Consider the following 27,211-nt stretch of genomic DNA (forward strand, 5'->3'; position numbering starts at 1 on the left):
TGGCTACTCACAACCATGCTTATTGTACATGCTTACTCCAGTCATTTTCATGTAAATTTGATCATCAGTGCTTTCTGTTGTATTTTCTTATGTTAGAATCTAAACTCCATGTAAGATGTGACTCGACTATTCTCCAAGCAGTGCCAATTCTGCTTGAATTACCTGATTTATTGGTTAATCCCCCGTTTCACTAGGATTATGATTTTGCTCACTGCCAGCAGTATCAGTATCAGATGAGTCTGCTAACAGCTGAGTACATTTTAGGTTGGAAGAAATACTGTGCAGTAGAGAGATCCTCCTAAGTCTAATAAGGGGGCCATCAGTTCTTTAATGTAGATTACCTACAGACAGTGACTTTACTGAAAATTTTAATGCAGTGATGCCTTTTCTCAGTGCATAAAGCAATCTTTCTAAACTAAGGGTTTCATAATTTCTTTGTAAAAACTATACATTTAATAAAAAGTATTTTAATAACCACAATGGACGAGGTCTGTCTCAGCGTGCTGAGTCATTTCTTTACCAAATATTTACTCAGCATATTGTTGAGTATACAATGGTGGACAAAAGCAGAAATGAGCTCTACTCTTACGAAAGTTTATAGTCAGGTTGGGGAGTCAGACCTTAATCAAACTGACCGAAAATAAATGTAAAATGACAACTGGACAAGTATAATTGAGGGAGGGAGAGGTACAAATAATAAGAGTGGGTCAGGGAAGGTATCTTTGAGGAGGTTATGACTGTGCTGAATGAGAGTAAAAAGTTATTATTTTTAAATAAAGAAGGGAGGAGTGATAGGTCAAGGTTCAAACTTGAATTGAAGAAGAGGGACACTGACTATTACAGGAGAACACTCTCTAGAGTGCACCTACATAGATTTTATTATTTAACATATGCTTTTAATAAGTAATGTCTTTTTCTTATTAAATCTGACACAGGAAATTTTTTTGAGTTCTTCAAAGGAGCTGCTACTTGACTTATAAATTTTTATAAAATATCAAATCAATAATAGTTTCTGTAGTTAAAAAGTATCTGTAATTAACTGAGGTCTCACTAAAAGCTATTACTTCCTTTGAGGATCTCCCCTTTTCTGCTTCCGGTGTTTGAATTAAAGAAGAATCCAGAGAATGTAGTAGGAACTCATTCCCTCAGACATGTCAGGGATCACGAGGGTGGAATGGCATGGTGTGAGGCGGTACAAAGAACACTGAATCTGGGAATTGATACAACAGGTGGACTTTCAGCTTTGCCATTTACAAGCTATGTGACCTTCTGAGAGAAAGTGAACCTCCCTAAGTCCCAAATTCCTTATCTTAAACTGGGATTTGGTGTGAGCATTCAATGTGATAGTGTTTATGAAACACTTGAAAACTGTGAGACTTGGTGTACATGTCAGGCGTTATTATTATAACAATAATCCTTACATATGATACCATACAGGATGCTAACTGAGGTTTAAGTTTCACTTATTTGAGTATTGCTCTATAGGTTTCAGTTGTAAATCTGTTTATAATTATGCAAATATACTTCACTACCTCAAATGACATTTAATTCACAAATTTTTTTAAAGTATGATTCTTAAATATTATTCAAAGAAACAAGATTTTTTTTCCTGATGCTTTACTAATAGTGGCACATTCATTTCATCCAAGTGGTCACTCAAATTTTATGTAATTCGGTTACAAAAAATATTGGCTCTTTGAAAGACAATGTTCTCATACTATAAGAGCCAAAGATGACATATTCAGGGATTGTATCCTCTTGAACTACATGTTTGAAACTGCAGGCTTTAGTCTCCAATCTCCAATTAGTTTTCTTTTAATTCCATATTAATTAAATGTTCACAAAAGTACATCAGTGTGTGATAAGGAACTATGCTCTTTTCTGTGTACCTCAGTAAAGTAACTGAAAATACTGTGGATAGAGAAGAAGAATGAATCATTTATATTATACATCCGGTGAAACTCTTCTGAAGGAAAAGTATTATAGTTATATTACTCTGAAACCTTACACTATTTTCTAATTAAAAGTCAGGTGCCATGAACCATAAGAATAAAATAGGAAATAGACTTTATATCATTTAGAATAAATTTAAAAAACAGCATTTTTAATTTGTATGTGTCGGGATTATGGACTTGAGAAGCAACTTAAAATAAAGGCCGATTTAAGGCAACTGCTATTTAATCCTCAGTGGCTTGGCCAGAACCTCCTGTGAAAACCACGATCATTTATTTCTGGAATTCCAATTTGCAATTTCTCTAAGCTCTTCAGAATGTGGCATGTTTGCTTCATCTCTTTACTTAGCTCTTAACTCTTTCAAATATTTTATTCTGGATGTTTCAGACTCCTTAAAAGATATTTTACTTAGTTCTAATTGATTAAAAAAGCAGCAATCCCAGGGTCAGCAGAAAGAGTAAGTAAAATAAAATCCCTGCTTAAAAACAAACAAGCAAACAAAAACCCTTTCTAGTCGCTTCTCCCTCAGTGGGACACTCTATTTACCTCCAAATTAGTCCTCTAATTTTAAACAACTTGTCTAGTTAATTTCCTGTGTGTGATCACTGACTACAAGTGAGGTTCATTTTCTTATCTACATCATGTAGGTAATTAAAGGAAATTGAAAGTGGGCAGTGAAGCTTTTATGCAACTGGGATTGAAGCTGAATGGAGGGCAGCAAGGTCAGTGGAGTCCATTATATTTTTATGTGAGAGGCTGGTCTGTCTACCCTGTCCTTGTTTATTTAGTGTAGGCTGGACAGGCTACTAACTGCAAATCTATGTCTCTGATTTGCCCAGCTGTCCCTGAATAAAGACATCTTTCCCTGCAAATGTTAAATGACAGTGATTGACAACCTGTGATGAACTCTGCTTGCAACCCCCTGCTACTGTTTTTAGATTGCAAAAGAAAAAACAGAATAAAGAAACATCTTTCATAATCACATCAAATGGGCCCTGCTGTTCAATAGTTTTCATTTTGTTTCCCTTTTCATTACAAACCTCAATCTGTTCTACAAATGCCATACACCCAGCCACTCCACATAAAGTAAAAGATTAAAAAAACACATATGTATGTATGCCACTACATTCTGTTTGCATATTTACACTGATTTGAGCTTATTGGGGATATACACTTTTACATAGTGGTTTATTCACACCATTGTATCACTGACTGACTGGCGTGTTCGCCCAAGAACAATCTGGCAAATCTATACTGCAGAGATGTTTTTCAGTGATTAGTTTAGTTAGGGCTCCAGTAGCTTTGTTCAATACATGTCCTTGTTGCCCTTACACATACTGACTGTACAGCTTACATTTTAGATTTGTTAAAATCAGAACCTTATTAAATACAACCTATGTTGGTTTTTCTTTAGTGAAAGTGTGTGAGCAAGTGAATTTTGTTTGAGTGTATATGGGAGTGTGTTTATGCATGCTGGTTTTCTTTCAGGTGCATTAACGATAAGAGCCTGCTTTACCCAAGCACATTACCGAAGTGATTAAGAGCCAGACGGGTTCACGCTTGGCCCCGTGTACGCGTTACGTAACAGGGCACTGCGCTTTCGCGCGCTGCACACATCACAGCCCACGGTGCACTCGCTAACCAGCAGATGAGAGGGCACTTGTCCAGTGGGATGGCCACCTGATCAATGGGAGAGACTAAAGGAGCTTTAAGCTACAACTTAATCTCTGTCATGGGAAAAGTAAAACTTATAAAGTTAATGAGTTCTAGGCTTTAAGTAGCACTTGATTAATTTGTAACATTCTGAGGCGTTAAAACAAACCAGAATTAGTTTCTCACATTCCAGTGCTGTCTTTTGGCCACTGAAGCTGTAGAAAAAGCATTTCAGTAAATTTCCCTGAGAGGAACCCTGTTTAATTTCTGGGCCTTTCCGAAGTATTAAATTGATTGTATATTAAGTATTTTATAATATTTGAAAAATAATCTGGCATTTACCAAGCCAGGTCCAGATATATTAAGGGATAAGACAATATGTTTCATATATTTATCTTTATTATTTCAGATTACCTCTTATCAGTCATTATTATTAACCTACTAAAACACTAAGCTTGTGATATAACTTGTTTTTTAAATCAAACATGTAATTATTATTGTTTGTAAACACTTATGATTTGTACTTTTATTGAAATTATCTATTCAAACTGAATAAATTACATACTACTAGACGGAATAAAGTAAATCGCTCTTAAAAAAAAAAAAAGACTATAAACTAGACTTACATGGAACATATAAGGACCTCAAAATTCAGTGAAAGTTATACCAGGCATAAATTTAACATTTTAGGCCAAAGAAAAGAGTAACCCCCCCCCCCCAAAAACAGAAAACCACCAAAAAACAAAAACAAAAAAAAACCCCTCTCCCCAAAAGCTCTTGATTATAAAACATTGGAGAATGATAAAACTAAGATCAAGTTAATTCTGTAATAATCATATTTTTTTCTTATACGCACACAATTTGCTTCACTAAAATAAAATATCAAAATAATTTTATTATTTTATGCAGATGGCAAAAATGTAAATACTGATGGATAAGGTTGAAATTACTCATAGATCTCTGTGTGTTTCCTTTCAAGGCCTATGTGAATATATGTGTCTGATTTGTATCAATGTTTTAAACTTATGGACATATGTTTGGCCTTTAACCAATTAGGTCAAGCACAGAATCATTTGCCAAAAATAAATATGAACAAGAAATAATACCTTATTCCTTCCATTGTAAGAACGACCACCTGGTTGACAGCTGGATTTTAAGGGATCTCACAATAGTGGGTACCAGCAGGTCTGTTGTACTTAAAATAATTTCAGTGGTAAGAATTCCATCAGAAACTCCTATTTCCCAGGATTTATAGCTAAGTCCTTAAAAAATTGCTCTTTGATGAAACTTGAAAAAAATTCCTCAGTTTTCAAAGATATAATAAAAATGCCTTATAGCTTAACAATGTTTAGATATTTTCCCTTTAAGAAATAAAAGTCTTGAGGCTGGCTATCAGCTTTGAGTCCTAAAAGCGAATAACTGAGATCAGCAGCAACATATAATTCTTGTAAATGGTTAAATGTCACACTTTGCAACCCACCTTTAAAAGCTAAACAAACTTTTCCTTATCACCTTGCTTTTGCCTTTAACTTCACATGTTTATGAGGGTGACTTTCTTTATAATTTGCATTTCGACAGGCTATGAGATTCTATCAAACATAGAACAAACAAAAAACTAAAACAAACAAACAAAAAACCCAAAGTGCAAACATTAAGACATTTCTAATCTATTTGAATAACTACTAAGTATTTTTCTTCTAAGAGTTAAGAACTGCATATACAAAAGGTAAAATAAATCTAAAAGTGAAATATCAAAACAGGCAGACATACAAAAATATCACAGGAGTGATAAATACAAGAGTGATTGACAAATGAATGAAACAAACACATTGGTGTCATGCATTTAGAAAAAGTAGTAATCACTGAATCTGGATAAGAAAATATTTTGAGAGGTAGCTGAGTCAAGATGGATGGATGAATGTTCTATACATTATCCAGGTGGGAACCATAAGCAAAGGTGTGAAGTTGAGGATACATACAGAATGTTTAAGAGTGAGAGTAAAATTAATCAGGAGGAGGAGGGTAAATCTAAGAGTCTAATGGAATGTCTGTGTGAAAAAGGAAGACTGTGGAGGGCCTTCACAGCCAGGTTAAGGAAATAATGCTTTATTATTACATAATTTTAGATTTTTGAGGGAAGAAATGATGCAAATGGTGTTTTAAAACAGACATATACGGGGACATGTGTAATACTTTCAACAATAAAGATAAATTTAAAAAAACAGACAAATATGCAGAGATGAGTTGGGCATATTAAAGAGGAGAATCTAAAGCAGGAAGATGACTTGGGAGATTGTTAAACACAATTAAGTGAACATTTTTTAAAAATGGAAGAAGCATGAGAAAAAAATTATAAAGGAAGGACTGAATGGTCTTGGTATCTAGATTATTATGTGGAACTGGGGAGGAGAAAAGAAGGAGCCATAGATTATTTTAAGGAAATCATCTTGGGGGTATGAAATAATCCAAATACAACTGATAAGCAAAATAATGACAAGAGCCCTCAGTCTTCGGGGAATAATGAAGAGTAAGATTGAGACTTTCTGAGATTGGGTCACAGAGTGACATTCAAGTGGGAACGTCCACTGAGCAAGCAGAAGTGTGGAACTGTAGCTCACAGGAGGTCAAGACTGCTGACTACACTACGAGATTCATCTATTTAAAGGTAATATTTTTAACTACAATTGTAGTGTGACCAGAGAAAGTGAGTACATAGGAAAGTAGATAAACAAGAAAGAAAGTTTGGAGAACAACTAGAGGTGGGCACAGGAAGAGAAGCCAACATCAAACCATAACAGAAAGAACTAGATATACTGCAAAAGTGCATTTTAAGGATGAACAGTATCAAGAAGTAACCAACGTCAAAAGCTATAAAAAGATCCAAGAGAATGAACACGAGGACAAGACGACAGCACTGGGCGACTGGGACGCGCGGGCCTCTGAAAATGTTGAACAGCAGTAATCCCGATTATAGGGAAGTAGGAATAATGGATGGAAAAGAAATGGGAGGTCTCATTTTTTCGTTTGGTAGTAAACATGAAAAAGAAAATGAGATGATAATTTGAGGAAGACGGTAAAACCAAATAGAGTTTTCTTCTCCCCAGACTAAGGGTGACCTACACATGTGAGAAGGGCATTTTATTTTTTTGAGTTAAAAAAGTTACTTTGAAGTTTATAAGAAACAATATCAAGAGCAGTACTGAGAAAATTCTACAATGAAGGAGTTATGGGGGAGAACCAGTGGAGTACGAGAGTCAGCTTGTGAGAATCAACTGCTGTCCATTTTATAGATAGAGTATATATCACATTTTATCTATTCATTACTTATGGACATGAGGGTTATTTCCACTTTTTGGCTATTATGAATAATGCTGCAATGTACATTCTCGTATAAGTTTTTGGTTAAATTTATTCCTAAGTATTTTATTATTTTTGATGCTATTGTAAATGAAATTGTTTTAATTTTATTTCATACTGTTCTTTTTACTGTACAGCAATACAACTAATTTTTATATATCAATCTTGTATCCTGAAACCTTGCTAAGCTTTTTTTATTAACACTAAAAATACTTATTAACTCTAAAAGAAATCCTTAGGCTTTTCTCTACACAAGATTAAGTCATCAATAATTAGAAATAGTTTTACTTCTTCTTTTCCAATTTGGATGCCTTTAATATATTTTTCTTCCCTAGTTGCCCTAGGTAGAGTCTCCAGTGCAAGTTGAATAAAAATGATGAGAATGAAAACCCATGCCTTGTACTTGACCTTAGGGAGAAAGCATCCAGTTTTTCATCCTTTAGCATGTCAGCAATGGTTCTTTGTAGATGTTGTTTGTCAGGCTGAGGAAGTTCCCTTCTATTCCTACTTTGTTGAGTGTTTTCATCATGAAAGGGTGTTGGATTTTGTCAAACATTTTTTCCTGTGTCTATAGAGAAGATCATGCAGTTTTTGTCCTTTATGGATATGTGAATTACATTAATTGTCTTTCGAATGTTAAATCAACCTTGCATTCCTGGGATAGATCCCACTTGGTTATAGTGTATAATCTTGTTACTCTGCTGCTGGATATGGTTTACTAATATTTCTTGAGGATTTTTTGCATCTATATTCACAAGGGACATTAGTCTGTAGTTTTCCTGTGATGTCCTTGTCTGGTTTTGGTGTCAGAGTAATACCGGCTTCATAGAATGAGTTGGGGTGGCCTCTCCCTTATATGTTTGGAAGAATTTCTACGGGATTGGTATTAACTCTTAGAATGTTTTTCATAGAATTCACCAATAAAGCCATCTGAGCCTGGGCTTTTCTTAGTGAGAAGTTTCAAAATTACTAATTCACTCTCTTTACTTGTTATAGGTCAAATTTAGATGTTCTACTTCTTGAGTCAAATTTGTTAGTTCATGTCTTTTTATAAATTTGTCCATTTCACCTACATTATATAATTTTTTGGCAAATAGTTGTTTATAGTATTCCCTTATACTCCTTTTACTTCTGTAATGCCCCCTATTTCAGTAGTGATTTTAGTGACTTGAATGTTATCTCTATTTTTCTTGATTAGTTTAGCTAAAGAATTGTCAATTCTGTTGATCTTTTTAAAGAACCAACTTTTGGTTTCATTAACTTTCTCTACTGTTTTTATAGTCTGTATTTCATTTATTTCAATGCTAATCTTTATTCTATGTTTCCTTCTGTTTGTTCTTCTTTTTCCAATTTCTTAAGTTGGAAGGTTATTTAGGAGTGTGTTGTTTAATTTCTACATTTGTGAATTTCCCAAATTTCCTTTTGTTATTGATTTATATTTTAATTCCATTGTGGTTGGAGAACAGACATTTTTTGATTCAATTGTTTTAAATTCATTGAGGCTTATTTTATGGCCCAGCTTATGGTCTATCCTGGAGAAAAGTCAAGTGCACCAGAGAAGTACATGTATTCTGTCATTGAGAGAAATGTTCTAAAAGAGGTCTGTTTGGTTTAGTTGGTTTATAGTGTTGGTCAAGTCTTCCATATCCTTGTTAATCTTCTGTCTAGTTATTCTATTCATTATTGAAAGTGCAGTTTGAAGTCTCTATTTTTTGTTGTTGCTGTTGTTCATCCTCACCTGAGGATATTTTTTCCATTGATTTTTTAGGGAGGGGGAGAGACAGAGAGAGAAACATCGATATGAGAGAGACACATCAATTGGTTGCCTCCCACAGGAGTCCCTGCTGGGGCTGGGGATCAAGCCTGCAAATGAGGTATGTGCCCCTGACAGGAATTGAACCAGAGACCCTTTAGTCCCTGGAAGACGCTCCAACCACTGAGCCAAACCAGCTAGGGCTCTAACTATTATTGTTGAACTATTTCTCCCTTCAATTCTGTCAGCTTTGGTGTATGTATTTGGGACTTTTAGATGTGAATATGTTTAATTGTTATACCTTCTTGATGACTCTTTTATTACTGTAAAATGTTCTCTGTCTCTATTGAACTTTTTTGTGTTAAAGTCATTTTTTGGTCTGATATTAGTATAGCCACTGCCTTTAGCATAGTGTAGTCCAGCTCTTTTACATTTATAATTTGCATGGTATATCTTTTCTCATCCTTTTACTTTTAAAATATTTGTGTCTTTGAATATAAAATATGTCTCCTATAGATAGCCTGCAGCTAGGCCTAGTTATTTGCTCTAGTTTGACAATCTCTGCCTTTTGATTGTATTGTTTAATCCATTCACATTTAATAGCGTTACTGACATGGTTGATTTATTTTCTATTTTGATTCATAAATATATTGCTTAGAATCAAGGATTAATTCAGCAAACGACTTCAGTTCTCTTTTGAAACAATGTTCCTTATGGAGAGTCAAATGCTACTACAGAATTAATCATGTGATTTGCAAAGCCTATCAAGAAAGACAAGTTTGAAGAAGTTATGGTAGACGTGTAAAATAAAAACACTACAGGTTTGTGGGTTGTGGGATTTCTTATTTAGGTTAGGTACAGTACTTAAAAATATCATATTTTCTTCTGGGTGGAAAGGTAACTGATGACAAGAGGTGGCTTATTTGGTACAGGTTGGGGGAACAATTACTTAAATTTACTATCAGTCCTTACTACTTCAAAAATTATTTTAAAAACGGCTCTAAGCTTTATCCTAACTTCCCAGTTAGTTCCCTAGTCTTTCTGAGACTTGTTTGCTCTCGTTTCATATTATATCCCCAGTTCATTTCTTCAAGAATCTTGCATTTTGCAGGAGCCTCTTCTATAAAGTGTTAGTTTTGAATTCTATTTAGAGCTTTTAAAAATGTGTATCTCCCCTTAGATTATGCTCTTGGAAAAACAAAATGATTTGGACTCATTATTAACAAAAATCCAAAACTTAACTAAAAGAAAGATGTTTAAGGTGTGAGTACAGTCACAGGAAGGGCTGATTTTAAGTAAATATCCCAGAACATATGTTTGTCACACTATCCAAAATAAATACCTTGAGGTAATAAATACATTTCAAGAGGGTTTTCGTCACAAAACATTTTTTTTGTTAATCCTCACTGGAGGGTATTTTTTCCACTGATTTTTAGAGAGAGAGGAGAGAGTGGAAGGGGGAGAGGGAAGGAAAAGAGAGAGAGAGGAAACACTGGTATGAGACAGAGAGAGAGAGATTGGGTGCCTTCTGCACTCGCCCCCAAGAGGAGCTGGGGATGGAACCTGCAACCCAGGTATGTGCTCTTGACTGGGAATCAAACCTAAGACCCATTGGTGTGAGGGCCAATGCTCTAACCTCTGAGCCATATTGGCCAGGGCTCCTCACAAAACATTTTGAAACTTCTTTTTTGGCATTGCAGTCAGAATGACTTTAGCAACTACACATTATCATGTAGTCATAACCAATTTTACAACTAAAAATTACACTGCCTGACAATCAACAAATCTAGTCTTCTGACTTGGATTCACATAACTTCCTGTCATTTTCTCAAAATAAAAGCAAACATCCAAACAACAAAGTATCATCAGTGGGTGACATTTTTTACTGAAAATAATCAAAAGGAAGTACCATGGCCCTGAAAGAAGTTATTATTATTTTTTAAAATGAAAACAGCTTTTAAAGATAAATAATCTTAAAAAGATAATAATTACTGGATGTATAAGTTCTTTTATGTTTGTTAAAAATATTGCTAAACTTCATTTTGAAGCCTACGTGAATCAAAAGTATGAACATACTGATAGATCACACAAGATACAGGGAGCAGCTGTCTCATGGAAATCATAAACTGGGAGAATAAAAATAAAACCATTAAAAAACAGACTGTATATACATTTAAAAAAATTACCAATCAGATAGCTAATACCATATTTTCTGGTAATATACTTAAGTGGGTACTTTAGGCATCTAACTTTGAGTCTGTTTAGGCAGAAAGCTTTTGCTTTTGTTCATGCTCATAAAAATGAAGTTTTGTTATTACCTCATAAAATTAATTACTCCCTAATACTTAGAGTTACCAATATTTTGGCTCCAGGGCAAATTTTTAAAAGTTGTGTTTAAAGATAATAAAGAAAAAATAGAGATTTTTCAGTACCAGATGTCTGGGAAGATCCCATTTGGATTTGAGCTACTTAAATTTGCAATCATGTATTTCTACATCTAACAGAGCTTCTGTTTCCCCCAGAATCAGAAAATTAACTAGCTTTGTAGCATCTTCCTTGATCTGCCACCCTTGCCCTGAGGATTAGAGACTCCACCTGAGCTTGTTTTACAAGCATAACAGAAAAAATTAATCTCTGCTGGCAACGCTCCCACTGGGATACTGATGAATAATGATATCCCTCCTTTGCTGCCCTCTCAGTCCACTAGAAAAGCCACTCTAACCCGGCAACGTGGAAACTGCTGAAACCATTCCAGCTGTGGATTAGCAGGCAGCCAGGCATCCATCTGCTCTGTGTGAATCAAGAGAAAGCAAACATGCATTCTTATGGCTAAAGTCATATTCAAACTCAGTAACATCTTATAGGAAGAAATATATATATTTGTTATTATCTTCTATCTATCATCTATCTATCTATCTATCTATCTATCTATCTATCTATCTATCTATCTATCTATCTAATCTATCATCTATCTATCTATCATCTATCTATCATCTATCTATCTATCTATCATCTATATCTATCATCTATCTATCATCTATCTATCTATCTATCTATCTATCTATCTATCTATCTATCTATCTATCTATCTATCTATCATCTATCTATCATCTATCATCTATCTATCTCTCTATCAATCAATCAATCATCTATCTATATATCTATCATCTATCATCTATACCTACCTACCTACCTACCTATTTAGTCAATAATAAGCAACCACATACTATAAGCTAAAGTAATCCAATTCCTCAGTTTAGTTTGCATTTTCTTGGGCTTTAAATGTTGGAGAACGAAGTACACAGTCTGAGGTTCTAAAGTATAGCTCTTAAGTTTGGTACTCATATGGGGCCGATTAACTAGAAATTAAATTTCTAGAGTGCAATATGAGAATACACTAGGCATATACACATTCCCAGAATCTCAAATGTAGCAACCAACTATCTGTTTTGAAAAGTAAGGCTGTTTAATCAGTTTCTAATCAAGTGTTGCACAGAGAAGTGTGGGCTTTAATTTCACTTGGCTCTATTTTACTGAAACACCAGTGTAGTGGGTAACTGTGTCCTTCTGCCTTCTCCAAAAAGGAAAGAACCATTCGTTGCTTTTGGTCTACAAATTGCAAAACTGAGCTTATCAGGACTCTATTAGCTCTCTATTAATGAGCACCCCAACACTTAATATACCCACAATATAACAGTGACTGATGTTTATAGTGCTAGCTTCAGAACTCTGAAAGATTTTTATGGATCTTCTGAATGATCAAAGAAAAAATGTTACAGCACAGTTTTAAGAGTATTTTATAGCATTAAAGTTCTTTGAATTCTGAAATTCATATATAGGTATTTAGAAATTCTATTATAAAAAAATAATTTTAAGTAATCATCACACCATATTTTGAGTCAAATAATAATAATAATAATAATAATAGTAAAAGCCCACCCTGTTTTAAGTTCTAGTCTGGTATTACCCATGTCACTTTGGTGTGAGTCCCAAGTGGCAATTTGTTCATCTTGCCTTTCCTCTAATTTTAGCTGAATTCACTGCTTATTTTGATGTCTTAATGATTCTTTTCTCTCTCACTTGTCTTCCTCTTTCACTGATTAAAAAAGTAACAGTAGTTCAAGGTTACAATTCTTTCTGTGCTTTCAGTCCCGCAGAGCAACACATGCCAGTTCACCACCGCTTTTGCAAGACAGTTTATTTGTTCATCTGTCGGAAGATGACACCTGTTTGGCATTTGTCTTACAAATTTGCTGACACTAGTTAATAACTAACAGAAAATACCTACAGAGTTGGTATGGAAGACCTAAATCGAATAAGGTAAAGCGAGTACATATAGAAGAATTCTCCATTACCAACAGAAATACTTTAAAACTGAGATTATAGTTTTACTGCCACACTGCATTATTTTTCTGAATTACATACAAAATAATGAACAAAACATAAAGAATGTATAGAATTTTATGTATCTAAGGAAAATAAACATTTGGAAATCACTCTTACCTCCCAGATTTTTTTTTTAAAGCAAAGTGAGTTCTAACTTCTGACATAATCAAATTTCTGAAATATGCTTATATTCTATTGGACTGTCAGCTGGAAAACATTGTTTGTAAAATAAGTGGAGTCCTTTTTTAGGAGAATGTAAGTCAAAATAAAATGCAGATGGTGTGAATAATACTACTCTAATAAAGACCATATCTATGTATTTTATTTGGTAGTAACGACAAAATTTTTCAGAATACATGTAAGTATGGGAATAGGGCACCATCCATTTCTTTGGGTTGAGAAATCAAAAGATATTCAGCTTATAATACATTACTGGAGGGGAAATTCCTCTAGGCTTCTGCAATATGTATAAAAGTATTCACTTTAGTCCTCTCACAGTGGGAAGGTTATAGTACGATCAGAATTATTGACTAGTTAGATCTTTTTCTTAACGGAACTTTGCAAAACTATTCAGCTAATTAGTAAGTGATCCTCTATTGTTTGACAAGACAAGCATAAATAGCTCTATACTAGAATGAGCATGTAGGGCTATGTGAAAACAAATAAAAAACTTTTTCTACTGATTTTCTTTCAAAAACTTAAGTTTATGTTTAAGGGATTACAAATAATTTATTCTTAAAGAGAGATTGGTCTTTCTAAAAACTCTTCTAGTTGTTTTTTTCTTTTGCTATTATAAATAATGGCATAATGAACATCTGTGAACATATACTATCTTGACAACACACTTATTTCCTGAGGATAGATTCCTAAATATTTTTTTATAGCTTTTTAAAAAGAAAGCAACTAAAAGAACTTTGATAGATATTATCAAATTTCTTTCTAGAAACATTAGGTGAATGAAGACTGTTTAGCAGTGTCTGGGAATGTCACAACTAACAGTACTCTCACCATCAAAAAGCATTATCTTTTTTGAATTACAACAATTTAATATGCTAAACATATTATTTTTTTGTTTCAATTCATATTTTCTTGCTCATTAGGGCTGAGGTTTTTTTTATATTTGCTGAAAATGAATTTATTCTTCTGTAAGTTCTTTTTTGATGCTGTATTTTCATTTTATCATTGGAGTCATAGTGGTTGTTTTTTTCAATTTGATTAAAAATTAAAATTTACTACCTTTTTGACTATCATAATTATTATAAATAGTAATACTTTTGAAATTTTATAGGGGTATGCTTATATTTTATATTCTTATGCAGGCAAATCTATCCATTTCCTTTTGTAATTTCTTCTGTTCCTTTATGCTTTTTGTGTTTCTTCCCCTCTCCCTTTAAAAAATTTTAGCATCTCGGCTTTAATTTTTAATGTGACTGACATTGATTCTGCTATATGCTATGAAATTGGAATCTAATTTGGAAAATTTTCTAAAATGTTATACAATTTACCCAACTACATTTGTTGAATAAACTACCCTTTAGCCAACAATTTTATGATATTTTCTTTTTATTTGGTTAGTGCTTCACACAGATAAGTGAGACGGGTCCCGCCACTGGTGACTCTCCTGGCTGAGGTGGGGAAGGGGGCATTCCCGGCATATGGAACAGCACCATCTCCATGCAGGGGCAAGGGGAAGAGCAGTTACAGATGGAGCTACTCTCACTTCAACCTATACTGCAGCCAGGCTCAGAAAATCTCATGTGGCATGCTAAGGAACCTAAATTTATCTTATGTGGTTTTTTTGAATAGAAGCAGATAATGACATTTGTCTTATATGTTGATATGATTTCTAAAAACTATAATCTATCACCTACTAGAAATTGTTATATTAAATTATTAACGAAAACTAGCAATAACAAGATATGACTATAATATGATAGGCAATGTATTGAGGCTTGATACACATTATTTTATTTAATCTTCCCCTTTCCTTTATACAGGAACATGGAGCTCAGAGAGATTGACTAATTCAAGGTTATACAGTTAGAAAATAGTGGAGTCATGTTTGTGACTCCAAAGCCCACTGTTCTTAGTAACCAGAATTTCAGCGTAGTCTAAGTATGCTGGTATAATTTACACTTTAAAAGTAGTTAATATCAAACTATACTTTGTAGACTAGGTCTTTCCTTCCTTGAAGGTAGGGGGCCATATCTTAATTATTAATCCTCTTGCACCTAACACAGGTGCTAAATAAATACTTGTTGGATTGCTGAAGATGTGTATTTAAGAATATCTGTAGGATAGTAATATGTATAGAAGAGATCAGCTTTCAAATAAGAGAAAATAAAGGACAAGCGAGAGAAAGTGTAACAAGTAAGGCAGGCAAAGAAACTGCAGCAGAAAAGAAATTAAAAAGGTATAGAATAGAAAAAATGGACATTTATTTCCACATCAGAAATTAAAATTAAGTAATGCTTCGTTTCAAAAATGTTGATATTTGGAAACTTATATTTTACAAATACCTAGACTTTAAATATATCCCACCACCAGGTATTATATTAAATAATGTAATATTTGCCTAATTACTAAAGAAGAGAAACTACTAAATAGCACAGCCCAATTCAGAGTTGGCATTACTAATGAACTAGATTAAACTGACCAGAGCTTTAACTGCAATTGAATGAAGAGAGATTTTCCAGATGAATATATGACTACTAAAATGGCCAATTTGATTTGCCTGATTTTTCTCTCAGCCAGGTTCCCAATGGCTTCCTGGCTGTTTTACAGCTATCTGCATAGTTCCAAAAGAAAGAACATTTTTTTTCTTACTAATATAGCTTCCTCATAGGTTTCAAGCCCAAGTTCCTAATTCAAAGAAGTGCTAATCCATTTGCAAAGCATCTTACTGAAGGAGTAATCACCCAGACATAACCACTATTATGAATCATAATTGCTTTATGATTTCTTCTAATTACTAAGTGGTTTTTAACAACTATAAATAGATGAGCACTCTTAGGAGCACAGGCATTGGTCTGGAAGGCAGGGTAATGTCTCATTAAAAATCCTGGTGCCTTTTTATTTGGAGGTACAATGATGTGGCAGTGGGGAATCATTACTTTTATAGACTTTGCTACTCCCCTATGGTACCCCAAACCCAGAGCCATGGCATCTAGTAAAATACTAACCTGGAGAGAAAGGAAGAGGGAACAGGGGGTAGGGGCAAAATAACCTCAGAAAGAGAACTCGGAAAAATGACACTGTGATCAAGGACAACAAGATCTCTCAAATGAAGCTAGCATATGTTCCTCCTCTTCTTTTTTTTTAAGCAAAAATAAAACTAACGGATACCTGCTCGGGTAAGGGCAAAGTTATACTTGGTGTTAAAAGAGAAGCAAGACTCTGTACTTTTCTTCATTCCTCCAAATATTAATAATGAAATAAAAGTTTCTTAGTAAGCCAAATAAGGCTAGCGCTTCTGATAGAAACTAAGTGTCTGGACCTCTAAAAAATGCAAAGGTGTCTAGAGCTGCAATTTGCAACAGGTGTGCCATGGCACACTGGGGCGCCACAAGAATTTTTAAAACATGCAGTACCTGACTATTTAGTCAGGGGCACTGACCTCTTTTCCCTTAGACTGTCAAATAAAAAAATGACAGCCGCCAACATGACGAGAGCCATCAGGTGTGAGTGCCCTGTCCTGAACCATAAATATATGGGGCACATAGCAGAGCCGTATCCTATTCATCATGTCGCACAATAAGGCTGTGTCTGGTTGGTTACCCCTTGGTACGGGAAATCCTTACACGCAGAACACAAACAAGAAACCTAAGCTAAAACAATACAGAACAAAAATCTATCTAGACCAAGGTCAGGTATGTTTGAACACATATCTTTTCTACCTGAATATATCTTCACACTAACCCTGTGATGACAAGTAGGGCAGATATAACTGCACTTTAATGAACTAGGAAACTGAGGCTTAGAGAGATTAAATGACTTGCCACTCACATAAAGAGGATCAAAGGCCAAGCTGAGACCTGAGCCCATGTTTCCTAAATGCAAATACCATATTCATTCCCCATACGATGTCCACCTCAGTCTACCAGCGGTCTCTGCCCACATTTCTCGGTCTTCCCCACCTCCTCAGTTTCAGCTGATGGCCTTGCTTCCTAGTGAATGAAAAAATTAAAGCAAACAGAAGAGAATTTCCCCATCATCCTACCATCCGATACCCAACCTCCTTGCTCCTGTATCTCAATACTCGGTCATTTTTCCAGTAACACTGGATAAATTATCTCTACATCTACCAAAGGCTAATTCTTCCACTTCCACATTGATTCCATTTTGTTTTCTTAAGAACTTTGCTCTGTATCGTCGTTTCCCCCCTCTATAGGATCATTTCTATCAGCATACAAATATGCTATAACATCTTAAAAAAGAGAAATTGATTTCTATCATTCCTCCCTCCCTAGCTCCATGTAAGAATTAGCTGTATTTGCTGTCTCTTAAAACTCATTCCCTCTTGAGTCCTCTCAAATAAGGCTTTCGTCTATCACTCCACTGAAATTACTCATTAAAGACATCTAGGATCTCCATCTTGCAAGGCAAATGCTTAATCTCAGCTCCCACCCAGTCCACATCAATAGTCTTCAACTAAGTTAATCACCATCCTCTTCCCGAGATACTTTTTCTCCTTGGCCTCCAGGACCGTGCACTCTCCTGAAAGTTTTCCTTTTCACTTGGCCCTCACTCTTGGTTTTCTTTGCTGACCCACCTTCTACTCCTCTCCCCAACTTCAAAATGCTATCGTTCCCAGAACTCAATCTTCAGACCTCTTGTCAATACTCACTGCCCAAATGATCTCAACCAACCTCATGACTTTGAAATTTTAAGCATCACCCATATGCCTGCCATCAGTCCTCACTAAAACAAACACAGACCCTGCTCTTTGCCGTCTTCACCCCTCTCACCGAGTTGTTCAGGCCAAAAACCCAGGGATCTTTATTTCCTCTGTTTACTTATAACCCATCAATTTCTGTTGGTTCTACCTTCACAACATCCTGAGTCCAAGCACTATTCATCATTTTAACTTCTGACCAGTCTATGCAAGCCATTTACTCTCATCTCTACTTTCTGCAACAATCATTTCTCTACGAAGGAGCCAGAGTGGTCTTTTCAGAATAAATAATATCACATCACTCTTCTGGCTGAAATCCCTCCAACAGCTTCTCTGAAGACTTAGAATAAAATCCAGACTTCTTTGTAAGGCGGCAGGCAACCTAGCCCCTGCCTACCATGCCCTCGTATCAGCGCTCATTCCACTCTTGCCACAATGGCTTCCCCACTATTCCTCCAACCTGACAGGTAGCTCCTGCTGCTTGACCTTTGCATTTGTTATCCCCTCTGGCTAGAATTTCTTCCCCAAGGCCTGCTCCTTTATGTCACTCAGTCCTCTTTTGAAATACACAGCATCCCTAGTTACCTCCAGAGTCTTGTCTTATTTTTCCCCAGTTTTTATTTTTCTAAATTTTTAAATTACAGTTGACATTAAATATTATATTAGTTTCACGTGTACAGCACAGTGGAGTGGTTAGACATTTATATAAATTGCCTTATTTTAAAAAAGTCTCATTTATATCCACTTGAAATGATATAACATTTTTTTTGCAACCCCATATGATTATAAGGTTTAGGAGCACTGAAACTTTATCAGCCTAGTTTGCTGCTGTATTCCATGCCTGGAACACAGAATGTGCTCAATAATTCTTATTATTAACTAATGATAGCTAACATTTACTGAATGCTGTAAATGAGCAAAGGACTGTTCTGTCCAGCAGAATAGTGATTCTATTGTGCTTCTGCACAGTATTACATAAAGAAAAGGCCTGGCATGCTAGTTAACCTAAAGGGCTGCATGTCCTTCAGCAGCACCAAGGAGTATTTCTATGATTATTTTTTCCTTTTGAAATTCAATGTTTCCAAAAGAATGTAATATTATAGTAGGACTTTGCTTCTACTATTTGGGGGTTGGAAAGGACATTAGGATGTTTAATTTTTCTTTTGCTCTGTTCCACAGAAATGAAACTGAAATACATTCAGTTGCTTTTAAGTATTGAGAATGGTCACAGTTATTTTCCTACTTGACTGCTTTGTGAGAATAAAAGGCAGGATGGTATATGTATTATTAGTTTAAACAGTGTTTGGGCATTATTTGTATTGGGAAGATAAGATAGGAATCATGAACTTTTTGGAGCACTTCTGATCACCATTATTAATTGAGAAAGGAAAAAACACTGATTTCTGAACTGCTCCACCTGCTGGACTAATGAGACCCTAACAATAATTTGAGTACTTAAATCTCATTAGGATGAAATTAGAAACATTTTGAGTAGAAATTAATTTCTAGCATATGAAAATTATATTGCAAAATACAAGTTTTATCCAATGTTAAAGTTTTCACTCATTTTCCATTTATTTTTTAAAGTCCAAACAATGCTCTGCTTACTCAAAGCAAAATTAAGTGACAAGTGGCTAGAATTTAGGAAAGAGATTTTTATACCCAGCAAGATAATAATCTTCAATATTATTTTCATTATTTTTCCCCCCAATGTGGTTGTACTGACAATTCTAATAGTCATGATATTAAGTTATTTTTAAAACTAAATTAATAATGATTTTCTTTGCCAAATGATTCAAGATAGGGCTCCCTGAAAAGCAAACTACTCTGGAGTTTTATAAATGTAACTTAACTTATACGAAACCTTTCAAGATGATATGTGGAATTTAAAAATGCCCAAATGGAGTCTCCCGTTGTAAAAGCTCTTTTATATGACCCTGTAGGAGGCTGGTGATCCAATCCTGCCCATTGGCCAGGCTGGAAACTCTGACTTCTGGGGAGAACACTGTCAGTAGCTCTTTAGCCTTGAAGGCTGTTAAGTCTGAGCGAACATTTCCTATGTATAGGTAAAGCTGTATTAAGCAGTAAAAGCAGGAGAGAGAGATGTATTCAGCACAAGCCTATTCCTTTGTTTTTAGTAGGCTCTTTGGGCTCTGGCACAAATCTCCTTAAAAAGATATGGGTCTATCTTCTATTTCTTTGGTATTCCCTCAAATACACTGAATATTGGACAGAAGACTTAGGAAATCTTAATAAATGTTGACAAGCCAAAAGTAATTTTACAGATAGCTTAGGCTGAGAAGGTTAATGGTATACCCTTGTTATGTATCTTGCTTTGCAAGTTTATATAGAAGAGCAAAATAAGATCAAGAAGAGGAAAAAGAAAAGAAAACAACAAAGAGAAGGGCATTAAAAGGTGGCTGGTATGATATGAATTCTTATTTGAATTCCGCCCTTTCCCTGTTGGGAGCTGCATTTTTATATTATTTTTCCACACTGACTGTATCATATTGGGTAAGTCCAGGTCTTTTTTACGTGAAAAAAATGAGAAACTTAAACTAGGTGATAATGAAAGAAATATTAAAGCTATTCATACCCTGGTATCTAAACTCCTTTCTTAATTAACAACCCTATTTAATCACCAACCTTTAGGTTCCTAGTAATTGACAGTTCTTATTCTCTGGGACAGTTTATAAAGCCAAAGGTAATTTTAAAAAATTAGAAATTTAATACAGGACATATTTCGGATGATACAACAAACACATTTTATACTCATCAGAACACAATCAGCTTAAACATCTTTAGAGGAATCTACCCAATCACAAAGACAGATCTGGGACCGAAGCCTTTTATCAGAAAAATATTTCACTCTTCTCTGTGCTGCGGAAAGCTTATAAAAGTGCAGAAAGCTAGAAAGAAGCTAAGAAATAATGAAGACTAGGGAAGGTCTCAAGGGAAAGACACTAAGAGAAATAGAAAGATACTTTTTTTCAAGACATTTTGCCATCTGTGCCTCTCCAAAGATGCCAGGCAGCTCCCCAGCCCGAGGGTAAGGGAAGCTCTTCTCACGAACCCTGGAAGACAGCCCATTAGGTTTCCCTACCAGGAAGATAAAGAGCAGCAGATGGGATCCTGCAATTGTCAGGAGGTTATTTGGAAATGCAAGGCCATGAGGTTGGTGGTGCTCACTGTTACTCAGTTAACCTTTCCTTCCTTTCATTTTTCCTTTAATGAACTCTTTAATTTTACATGCCTGGTCCCCTACCAATATAATTCATATCTGCTTGTCCTTTTTATTTACTTCATTTTAAATTTCTCTCTTTTGAAAAAATAAATTCTTACTAATTTTTCCAATCTCATGTTTGAGAAAGATACATTTGCAATTTTCTCTCAAAAGACTTGTACTGTGCCCTGAACAGTACAAAATTCAGGCATTAAAAATGCTGTATTGCTGAAAAACACTCTATTATGTGGGCAGAGCAAAGAATCAGTGTGCTTGTAAAGAAAGCACTAGCGAGAACTGCCAAACTGAGACATTTATTGATATGTGAAAATCTTACTGCTCTGGTGCTTTTCTAAATTTGGAATGGTCCTATTTTATATTAACACACAAAACTCATACTTTCTGTAGTCAGTATCCAAGACTTTGTGGAAAAATAACATTTTCACAGTTTTTCAAATTGGATATTATATATATAATCTTTTTCTGAATAGTCACAAGATCCGTAACAACTGAGTACGTCTTAAAAAATGTTTTGGAAAATTCTAGAGACAGAATACATTTAGGACATACATCCTTTCTAAGCTGTTAATACTACAGTAAGCACCTTCTGAAGAATCTATTCAAATAAATGTTCTCTAACTTTGAAATCCTTTCATTTCTATTACTGTCCGCTGAGCATATCAAATCACGGTCCTTGTTTGCCATGACGACAGGCACTTTCTACTCTAGACTTGGGCTTTCAGTGCCAACATCATTAAGAGATTCTTCAAATTACTTTTTAAATGTCCTTTTCCCTCAGGATTTTCACTTATATCTAATTAGACTACTTACTCTATGCCATGTAATCCCTGTTTCCAAAACTGCTAAATGCTTCCATAAGTAGGAGGAGGGCATCAATGGAGCAAGACAGATGTAATGTCACCAGTTAAAAATAGAAGTGTGAAGCAGCTGCCTTAATTATAAAGCTTATTAATTCATGGTGTTAAAAAAACTTGGCGAGAGATCTTATAAAATGTCTAACCTTTCCAAATAGCATCATACTGTTTAAAACTTAAAATATATGTTTTCAATAAGGAATGTTGAAATAGTCATTCTGCCAGTAATTAGCATCTGCATTTAATAGCTATAATTATTTAGTTACAAGGTCACATATAATTTTAAAAGTAACTCTGCTTCTTGATTGACTTTAAAAGTATACACCTTACATTTCAATGCTTTAAATTTTTTTTTACAGTAGGAATTAAATCATAGGAAAATAATAAAATATGTGTAGGAGAGGAAGGAAGGTACAGAGCAAAGAGTTCTAAAAAGCTAGTTTCCATAGAACCTAGAAAACTTACATATCTCATTAAACTACAATTTTGTTTTCTGTATATTAACATTTAGCATGAAGGGTTGTTTGATAACTATTAAGTAATGTATATTAAAGTGCCTGTGTAGTAGGCATTCAATAAATGATAGTGGTTATTATTATTTAGTGGATATATTGATAAGACAATATTTAAATAAATGGGTTACTATTATAGAATAACATTAGCGAAGAGAGATAGTCCCAATACAATCTTTGGTATTACACCCAGAATGCAGTATTTTACTATCATTTAAAAGCAAGGGCATCTGAAAGTGTAAGCCAGAAACAGTTCCATTTCTTAGGAAGAGGGGGAGGAAGTAAAAAGAGAAGTCTCAAAAGAGGTGTTAAAAAAAAGACACTAGTAGAAGTGTATTTTCTTTTTCAGTGTTGACTGAAATAAAGATTTACATACAGGGTGGGCAAAAGTAGGTTTATAGTTTATTCCTGTATTATTATTTATTACTGTATTATTTTCCATACAAATTGTAAACCTACTCTTGCCCCACCCTGTGTAACAGAGTAACAATCAACAGCAATTAGCACCTCTAAGTATACCGGACTGTCACATTTAAAGAAATGAGCCCCCCCAATATTCTGAAGAATAAAAGTATTCCAAGTATCTAGTGAGCCAAGAGAAAAAACCAAGCCCCAAAGGTCTAATCATAAGCCCTGCCTTCCCTGAGCTGTAACAGAATGGCCATCATCTATCACACCAAATATGACAGGCCCAATTCCATCTTCTCTTTTAGTTCTTTAGAGGTTTTATCATTAATAAATTCATTCCAGCCCTTTTTGAATCTATATATTTTTGGCCCATATTATATCCATCAATTGAAGTAATAAATTCTCTGAGTTTATTACTTGCAGGATCAGATGAAACTTCCTACTAATTGAAAAAGTTACTCTGCTCAAGATCTGAAGAGGTCCTCCATTCGTACCGGCCATTATCTGATTTCAGCTACACTGATCCAAAGCCTCTCCTTTCCAGGCTGAAACACCCTATTCACATGTCTTCTGTCCTTTGAGTAGCTCACTTGGACCCACTCAAACGTCCTCTATGATGCTCTTTTGATGTGGGGCCAGGAGAAATGTACATAGCAAATCTCCTGCACGGGGAAAATTGATATGAAGGACAGAGTACTAGAGCCTGTTTCATTTTGGGAGGCTCGTTTTGATGATGGGCAACACACTGCTGCCATTCTCCGAGCTTCACACCGAGCTGGGGACCTCAGTTAGTAACAACACCCAAGCGTGTTTTATAGTTTATTACCATGGCACATACTTTATATATTAACACACACACCCACACACCCACACACCGAGTTTGTCAGTAATGTTCTCTACTCTATCTTCTCTCTCTGGCCCCTGGAAAGGGCCTCATATTGTAGGCCCAAAGGAAATGTTTTTGCATGAATCAATGTGTGGTCTGTGTGTAAAAATGTAACTGATGAAATTTAACAGGGACAGATGTAGCATGACACATGAAGAATAACACATCTAATTTATGCGTGGTTCTCTATCTGCTTAAGATACTAAGACAAGTTCACTTAGAACAGCTCCTCACTATTTGGGAGAGTTTAGTTTTCATCTTTAAACTTCGAAATTTCCTGTTGCCTCCATCCTTTGGTTAAGAGGGTGATACTGTCAATACAGCTCTGCAAATACAAGGCTAACCCCAACCATCCCAATGACAAAGGAAAAGAATAAAAAGGGCAGAGTTCAGAAGATGGGTATGAATGTGCCTGGTGTGTGAGATCTTTTCTCAGGCCTGACAATCCTCTGCCCTGAAGCACTGCGTCAGAGGGAAGGATGTGGAGCCCAAACACCGTGAAGGGGCAGAGCATGAAACGAAGGACCTGATTAAATGTTTTCTCTTTTATTCTAGAAAGAAAAGGCCTTTTTCTGGTAAATAGTCATATAGCAATAAAATTATATCCCTACTCAAAAAAGAAATTCCAATTCTTATTTAGAAAAGTTGACAGTAATATATAAAGTGACTAGATAAAGAGTAAGAATGCCAATTCATTTAAATAAAGAAAAAAATGACTCTACAGCCAAGTATGAAATTCCAAATATATGTCTTCTCTAAAGGAAAGGAAGGTATAAAAAATGGTACTAATTATCAGTTACAAATACATAAAACTCCAGAGACCATCATTTGAAACTATGTTTTTTATGTCAATTGAAGAAAAATAATGCATTTTTAAGTTTGCTGAAAATGAATCAACATTTTAATATTCTTTTTTCATTTTATGGTTAGCTTCTAGATTTTTTCTATGCCTGCAGTAATCACATTGCAAACATATTCAAAGGACCTAAAAAAATATAATTTCTTCACTATCATTAATACAAAGAAAAAAACAACAATGAAAAGTTAAATACAATATGTAGCCAAAGAAATAATGATAAAGTTAAATTGTTAAAAATATTACAGTAAGTTCAAATCAATATTCAAGAGAATAGAAGCTTTTCAGTTGTGATCTTCTCAGGAGTACTAAAAATTCCTCTTAAAAATAATAATTTTAAAAAAATTTTAAAATGGCTTTAGAAGCATCAATGGTTGTATTTTAGTAAAATGAGACACTGAAGTGAATAAGTTATAATATTGAATTGTTCAAAACCATAATGTGACACTATTAAGCATTATAAAAACAAAAACAAAGATATTGGAAATAGGCCTCTGAAACACGAATGCCACCCCCAGTGCTTTCCTTTGCTCTGTGTGTGCTTATGATCCTATCCCGTTCTCTACATCTTCAGCCATCTCTAGCTTCCTCCTTCTGTGGAAGGTATGGGGAGGGGGCGGGAGCTGGGTAGAGTGGGCCAATGGGGGAAAAAAGGGACATCTGTAATACTTTCAACAATAAAGATTACACCTATTAAAAAAATACAAGGAGATTACCATGCATTTTTGGAGATGAGAGTAGAGAAGATAATGAGGCTATATGTGAATCATTTAGGAATCTTGGGTGTGGACACAGAAGACATTTTGAAAACTCAATGAAAAAAATTCAATGGAAAATTGATTTCTAGAAATTGTACTGTAATTACTTCAAATATAATCTTGCTTTATTATTTAATGTTTCTATGCTAGTATTCATATGTTCTCTTGTGAACAGAGAATGATTCCTAGACAAGAAGTTAACAAAACAGTGGTACCTGCAGATAGATCTCCGTATCAGTGTGAGTCCCACAGTTCCAATGTCCAGTATCCTCATTCAAAAGGAATTCTAAGATATTACAGACTTAGACACTATCTAAAAGAAGTTGAGAGTTTCTTGAACTAAACACCATAGGATAAGGAGATTATATCATTGCTGCTGTGGAAATCACAAAGGGGGCACAGCAAACAATACTTAAAAGTTCCCAGAACAGCTCCTGGAACGCGAGAAGTGCTCAAAGGTGTTAGCTATTAATATATGAGTTCCCAAGGTAGACAAGTACTTTTAAATAGCAGATTAGGTAAATATATCAAAGTAGGTAAATATGAAAGAAAATTTTATTCTGAAATCTAACAGATATTAGTTTAAGATGCTTTCCCAAATTAATCAACTATTATTCTACTGTCTTTCTCCCAGATAAATCCTGTTTTTATGGATCTCTGACTGGGACCTGGGACATGATAAAATTCTTATTTTTAGGGATCTAAAAAATTCTTCATATTTTTTAATACTTACTTCAGATATGAATTTTTAATTTTACAAAAAACACATTTTTTTTTCAATAGCTGCCTTTACTTTAATCCTCTACTCTTTTTTTTAATCCTCACTGGAGGACATGCTTACAGAGGAAGCGAGGAGAGAGAGAGGAAGGGAGAGAGGAAGAGAGGGAGGGAGAGAGGGAGAGAGAAACATTGATGTGAGAGAGAAGCATGGATTGGTTGCCTTCATATGTGCTCCGACTGGGGATCTAACTAGTAACATGGGCATGTGCCCTGCCGGGGAATCAAACTGGCAACCTTTTGGTGCACAGGACGATGCTCAGCTAACTGAGCCACTCCAGCCAGGCTCCTCTATTTTTTTCTATAGAGCAAACAATAGAAAACTGATTAATACAGGAGCCATCCATTCATCAATTCATTAACAAATATTTTCGGACTCACTACAACTGTACTTGGCCCTATGCTACACACAAAATCTATATACTAGTTTCTCAAAGGCAAAACAATGAAAACATGAAAAACTGTTAATGGGATATTAAAGCCTATTAAGAATGATAATGTAGTAGGAGAGGTAGGAAAAAGCAAATAAGTGAACTACCTCAGAATCAGTGAATTAATAAAGAGAAGGACCATAAAGACTAGTTTCAATGGTTCTGAACTCTTAAAAAAGCATCAACACACCTGAGGGGTAAGATAATATACAGTATTTACTTGTAACACATCCTGACTAATATGTCAATCAAGTTAAATGGTAAATTATTATACTTAAACTCAACAAAGACAAAAATAAATAAAGGAAGATGGAAAAGATATTACTAACAGTAACTTCAACTTCAGTATTAAATTTAGTTCTTAACTTCTTAGCAAAAATGAACACAGTACAGTTTTGTTTGTTTTTACCATGGGATAAATCTGGTTGTATTTTTTTTAGAAAGGAAGGGGGGCATGAATTAAACAACTTTCTTTTCTGGTATTAATTC

General features: G+C 34.8%; 1 protein-coding gene across 5 annotated transcripts in view; it reads right to left on the reverse strand.

Annotated features, from left to right (window-relative positions):
* The window catches only part of ASCC3 (activating signal cointegrator 1 complex subunit 3), a 219,494-nt gene that overhangs the window by 30,788 nt on the left and 161,495 nt on the right, over positions 1–27,211 (reverse strand). The window lies entirely within an intron of this gene.

Source organism: Miniopterus schreibersii, assembly GCF_964146895.1.
Source record: "Miniopterus schreibersii genome assembly, chromosome: 6".
Lineage (NCBI taxonomy): Eukaryota > Metazoa > Chordata > Mammalia > Chiroptera > Miniopteridae > Miniopterus > Miniopterus schreibersii.